This window comes from Adiantum capillus-veneris, chromosome 6, assembly GCF_014529385.1.
Source record: "Adiantum capillus-veneris isolate H3 chromosome 6, ASM1452938v2, whole genome shotgun sequence".
NCBI lineage: Eukaryota > Viridiplantae > Streptophyta > Polypodiopsida > Polypodiales > Pteridaceae > Adiantum > Adiantum capillus-veneris.
Window position 1 is genome coordinate 117,892,755 of NC_140936.1, and position 6,951 is coordinate 117,899,705.

Consider the following 6,951-nt stretch of genomic DNA (forward strand, 5'->3'; position numbering starts at 1 on the left):
GGTAGAGCTACTCGCTCGGAACCTGATGCAAATGAAGCACAGGAAGGGGGTGGGGAAGTGGACTCTCCTTTCACATCGCACGTGGACCCCACACCCCCAAAGAGTGTCCATGTGGATATCCTGCCAACTTCTTACCAAGAAGGCCCTGTTGAGCTGCCTCCTTTAGAAGTTCCCTCTAGAGTACCGTTGGTGACAAGTAAAACCACGGGGAGCAACATTGCTTCTACCTCACAAGAAACCGTTAACACGTCGACTCTAGAAGGATTGTTCATTAATTATCATTGGACATACGACCTCCACACTGAGGTGTTGACGGATCTACACTCTGGCCACGCCTACCATGTAGGATGGATAGAGATTGTACAATCCACCTCTAGTGCCACGAGCATCGAAGATCAACAGAAAATGATCTGTAATGTTATCCATGGCATTATTCAATCAGAAAGGCAAAACCGAGGGGTAAATATACTCTCAACTGGCCCCATGAGATTTCTGGATACGAGCAAGGCTCAACAGCCTACTCTATCACAAATGGAGACTCCTCTAATGAGCCCCATGGACCCATATTACGTCATTTCACCTGGGGTCTCTATGCAATCTGAGCCTCCGAGCGACAACTTTAGCTTCCCTAACTTGGCTCAACCCTCTATTAAGGAAAACACAATGCTCACTCCAGGGATAAGCCTGACAGAGAATGTACCGATGACATCTACGGTTACCGCAGTGCCACTACCTAGTGTCGTAGTACCTAATATGGGGCCTCTACCGTATGTGCCTCTAGCCCCTTATGCACACATGGCCCCCACACCTCCAATTGTACCACTTGTTTATGCTCCTCGAGTGCCGCTCCCTAGCCCTTATCCGAGTGGACCTATGCCCGGTTATGTTCCATATCCTGCATCATCCACACATATGCCAAGACCGGTACCCATCCCTCTCCCACATATGATTCCAAGAGTACCTCCACCGGCCCTGTCTCCTCACATAGGTGACTTGGCAGCGTTTTCTCAAACCATAGGTCGATCTATCACGGAAAATATGCGTCATGCATCTGATAGAGAGCCTAGAAGTAAGGCGGTACAAATTGCCAAACTCACGCAAAAATGCAATGGGGACGAAGATGCTATAAAACACATTGAAGTGTTTGAACAAGTATGTGATTCCTTGGGGGAACGCAACGAACTACATAAGTGCAATGCCTTAAGCTTGACATTAAGTGGGAAGGCTGGAGATTGGTATAGAACCCTAAGGGTGGAGGAGAAAACAATCTACCTTACCCTTCGAAGGTTGTTTCTAAAGGAGTACATACGAGAAGGTGTGCTTTGGGGTGTAGCATCTCAGCTACAAAAGGCTGAACGTAAGGAAGGAGAGTCAGTAAGGGACTTCATTAGTCGTCTAAAGCACTTAAACTCTCGCTGCCCTGTAAATGAGCGCTTCAACAATAACCAACTGCTTGATCGATTCATTCGAGGGTTGAGGAATGAAGGAATCTATAATGGACTAGTGATTAGAGGTATCACAACCTGGGAAGATGTCACTGCCAATGCAATCCAATTAGAGGACAACTTGATGATAGCAGGCATGAGGGTGTCTACTGACACGAGATCCACTAGCTCACAAGCCATTGAGTATGAACCCATGACTGCAAAGCCCATTGCCAATGAGCCAAAGGTATTTGAGACATTCTTGACAGACCTCATCAAGGCAATCCAAGAGTCTCTTAAGGATAATGGTGTTCCATTTGCTTAGGTCCACATAGCACTAGTGAGTTCCCTACGTTTAGAGTAAAATTTAATGGAACTTGCAACGCATGTGGTAGGTATGGTCACCAAGCTAAGGATTGTTTAATGATCAAACATATGATGGCAAATAGACCACCTGTAGCCTGGACGGATGCACCCCGAGCTCCTGTATTGATGCCTGCTCCACCTGTTGAGCAACTACCGCAACACATGGTCCCTAGATCTCAAAATGTTGTACAAGCTACACCGCTACCACCTCCTGTGCTAGGACCGCAGCCCCCGCATCCAAGAGTCGCCCCTATGAACCAAGTGGGTTGCGAGCCATCTAATCCTTATGGAGATGGCTGTGAGGAGGAAATAGACACTAGTATTGCCTACGGACTTGATACATTGGAAGAGTGTCCTATATACTACATGGAAGATTGTTGGGGGCAAGTCAAGCCGGTTTATCAAGCTGCTGCTCTCGCATCCAGAGGTCAAAATATCAACACCCATGCTAGGAGGCCACCTCTTCAATGCTACGAGTGTGGTGGACCACATCGGGCAGCGGAGTGCCCTATTAGGCTGCAAAAGAATGCTGCACAGATGCAAATGAATCAAGGGAGCACGTCTGCAATGCCAATACTCACATGTAATCATTGTGGCTTAGATCACTTGATTTCCCAATGCCCCTGTAACCCAAATGAGCCTAAAATCACACCCCTAAATTTGGTCGAAATTGCTAGTGTGACATCGCCAATACCACCCGTCGCACCGGCTTATGCGATTACACGGTCCATGCTTCAAGGGCCAGGCCATATCCTCGAAGAGAGAGATACCGCGTCAGTTATCCAAGCAAAGAAAAAGAAGACACGAAGGAAGAGGTCACAGAATACGGGAAATTCAAAGCCAAGTTCCAAAACAAACATAGGAATAGGAGATGACCCCGTGTATATGAATGACCTCGAGGATGATTCAGATTCAATCGAGACAATGGAGACTAGAACCAATACCACAAAGGGAAAGACCGACAAAGAAAACCGTAACATGGAACCAAATGAAAATCGAATAAGAGAAAACCATAAAGAGCCTCTGAAAACACCACAAGTGTTTCGAAATCCAATCCAAGACCCCCAAGATAAACCACAGGGGCAAAAAGGGAAGAATCGTAAAAAGAAGATTGGGACGTACCCAAACCCAGTAGACGAGATTGAGCAGGTGAAACATCTAAGAGGTTTAGTGGAGGAGACTCAAAGGAAACTAGAACCAGAACCCATGCATGTCAGAATTCATGACACAGTGTTTCCCACCCAAGTTCATCCACCCCACATGAACCATAGACCGTTAGCCATATCTAGTATCATCCAAGAAGGGAGTGAGGACGGGACATCAGAAAGTGAGCATACACCTTTCTTGTTGGAAAGGATGTTTAACGAAGGAATACCTAATCCCATTGAGGAATATGAGATTCCATCCTCACCAGTTACTAGTCAAGGACCTACACCCTGCAAAATGCCAATGAATGTTGCCAAACTAGTGGACTTCATGTCTTCCGAGGTCCGAACCACGATCATAGCAAATCTGTATGGAGATCCTGAGTTATTCCTTGCACTTCGATCATTCCTTAACGGAGAGCTACAAATGGGATTACCGCAGTTTGCGCAACCAAGTAGGCCTGACTCGATTATGATTGATGAGAAAAATCATGTGCAATCACTTGACTTAGATGGACATGAGCCTGTGATCGAGGTACCCATTAACGAATTAGGGCAGTATTTTGACAGCGACGAGTCTAATGCGACCCTACCCATCACTACCAAGGGATTAACTATAAAGGGAATTCTTGATGGTGGTGCGGGAGTTGGCATCGTTACAAAAGATTGTTGGGAATCCATGGGAAAACCCCGCCTTAGTGTTACTAACATTGTGGTAAAGATGGCAAATGGTACCATAGCCAAACCTATGGGGATGCTCAAGGATATTAAGATCAAAGTTCTAGGACACAAGGTACGACATACGTTCATTGTAATGGATTTCTCTAAACACCTTATGAAATGATTTTAGGACGACCATTCATGAGGGAAGCACAAATGGTTCATGATTGGTCTAAAAATCATGTCTATTTGCAATTCCAAGACTCTGTCCTTAGAGTGGATTTGGTGACTGGTAAGGTACACCCCTTAGGGAGTAAAACCATTATTGATCATGGCTCTGACACCACAGTTCACTCGGCCCCACTACAATATTGTTACAATTGTAAGAAGGATACAGACATTGGCCAACATTCTCCTTACATGGATGTGTTACCGGGTATGACGGAATCAGACAACGTAGACTGGGTACACCTAGCTGCAACCATAGATACCTGGGGAAATAGAGGAACCACTTGGGTCACACCAGAGGGGGAAGAGGTACCACAAATTGCACCTCTGAACATGATAAGTGCCATACATGCATCTTCTAAGGGCAAGGCAATTGTAGACCAATCTGACAGTCACACCGATAGCTCAATAGAAGACTTTGACCAGCACGACTCAGACACGGAATCCCAGAGTGAAACCGATTCTGAATCTCATGAATTAGAGAGTGGAGCAAGTTCAGAGTCAAAACATTCGGAAGGACCGAGCACATCAACCAATGATAGCTCCTCCGAGAGTGAAGAGGACACCAACGAGGACTCCTTTAGTGAGCCAGATCTAAATGCAAATCAGAAGCAGTCCTCAAATAAGAAAAAGAAAAACTTTAAGAGGCATCGATATCGAGCCAATGTACGTGCTAGGATAAAAAAGAAGAGATCCTCAGCAGAATGGATCAGTTATATAGGAGCATGTGATGCTCATCGTAAATTGGTAGACGATTGGGGTGAATATCTCCAAAATGTTATGTGGTGTAGACCACGACCCCATGACATAGCCCAATTAGAGATCATAGACAAGCCAAAGTTGAGCCGCACTACAAGGAGGCGTCAAAACCAAGAGTTAGCTCGACAACACAAGAAAGCAGAACTGGAAGCACAGACCAAAGCACAACCAGAATCCACAGACTTGCATCCTGCACCAAAACATTTCAAATCTTACACCATAGGGGAAGCAAAGGTTGTGTACACAAAAGCCCAAAGAATACCTATCGATGGGAATAATGGAATCTATGATGGTCCGGCAATAGTTAAAGAAATAGAATTAGCCGACCCCGGTGAAGAATCAAAACCTATTTTTATTGCCCAAGACCTCACAGAAGTTGAAGAGGCGGTCCTCAAAGAGCTTCTCAAGGAATTCAAGGACATATTCGCTTGGACATACCATGATATGAAAGGTGTTCCACCTTCTGTGGTCCAACATACAATCCCTATGATTAGCACTGCGAAGCCCGTACAACAAAGACCCTACCCGATGAATCTTAAGTACGCAAAGATCATTCAAGAAGAACTAGAAAAGCTTATCAAATGTGGGTTCATATATCCTATTGAACACTCTGAATGGGTGTCTCCAATAGTTATCGTGCCAAAAAAGAATGGGAAACTCAGGGTGTGCGTGGACCTCAAAAAAGTTAATGCAGCTACTAGAAGAGACCATTACCCCCTACCATATTCCGAACATGTACTCGAAAGAGTTGCAGGCAAGGAAGCTTATAGCTTTGTAGATAGGTACTCAGGCTACAACCAAATCACGATAGCGCTAGAGGACCAAGCTAAAACTGCCTTCATCACAGAATTTGGCGTGTTTTCATTTCGTGTGATGGCTTTTTGGCTTAACAAATGCCCCTGCTACATTCCAACGATTAATAAACACTGCTTTTAAAGAATATTTGAGAGAGTTTTGTGAAGCTTTCTTAGACGACCTTTGTGTTTACTCTTCTTGGAAAGAACATCTATCATGTTTGCGGAAGGTGTTTGAAAAGTGTAGGTTATATCGTATCTCATTGAACCCGTTCAAATGCCAATTTTGGGTCAAGCATGGAGTTATTTTAGGGCATATAGTATCTAAGAATGGTATCTCAACCGATGAGAGCAAAATTAAAGTGATTCTAGAGTTACCCCCACCAACCAATTACAAGGGAGTTCAAAGGTTCATGGGACACGTGGGTTATTATCGACGGTTTATTTTATTTTTCGTCGTCAATTGAACGATGCTGAAAGAAACTACACCACTACACAGCGAGAAGGTTTAGCAATGGTTTATGCAGTAAAGAAATTTCGCTACTACCTTCTGGCAAACAAGTTTGTATTTTCTGTGGATCATCAAGCGTTGCTGTATCTGGTAAACAAGCCATGCTCCACAGGAAGAATCACACGATGGTTGTTAATTCTTCTGGAGTTTGATTTCACGATTGTAGTGAGACCCGGTAAAAGGCACGTCATGGCTGATCATTTGTCTCGCATACCAAATGGTGAAGCCCCTACAGGAGTTGATGATGAATTACCCGATACTTCCCTATTCATAGTTGAGACTATGCTTGAATGGAGTGAGAACATTGTTAAGTTTTTAGTTAACGGTTTTCCACCCAAGGAACTTCGTAAGGATATTGCTCGAAGGCTAGTCAAAGAATGTGAACCCTATTGTTTGATTGCCGAAACTCTGTATAGACTAGGCAAGGACGATATTTTTAGGCGTTGTGCCCACGAGGATGAATATTTGTATATCTTGCAAGAAGCACATATGGGCATAGCAGGAGGACATTTTTCAGGAGACCTGACTGCTAGAAAGGTGCTGCAATTAGGCTATTGGTGGCCAACTTTATTTAAGGATGCATCACTTTTTACAAAAGGGTGTAATGAGTGCCAACGTTACAAGACCACACAGCGCAAAGACAGAATGCCCTTACCTCCTATTAAAGTAACCCAACCTTTTGAAAAATGGGGCTTAGACTTTGTAGGTCCAATTAGTCCCGCAGCTTGCAACACTCAATCTCGATATATTCTAGTTGCTACAGACTATGTAACAAAGTGGGCTGAAGCTAAGGCTTCACAAAAAGCTGACGCGAGGACAACAGGTAAGTTTCTTTTTGAGAACTATCACAAGATTTGGTTGCCCTTTTGAAATTGTTAGTGATAATGGTACCCATTTTATAAATGAGGTAATAAGAGAGCTTACCACGACCTTTATGATATCCCACCATAAGTCTACACCTTATTACCCGCAAGCTAATGGACAAGCCGAGAGCACCAACAAGACTCTAATCTCTATTTTAACCAAGACGGTAGAAGCTCATCGCACTGATTGGGATTTGAAGT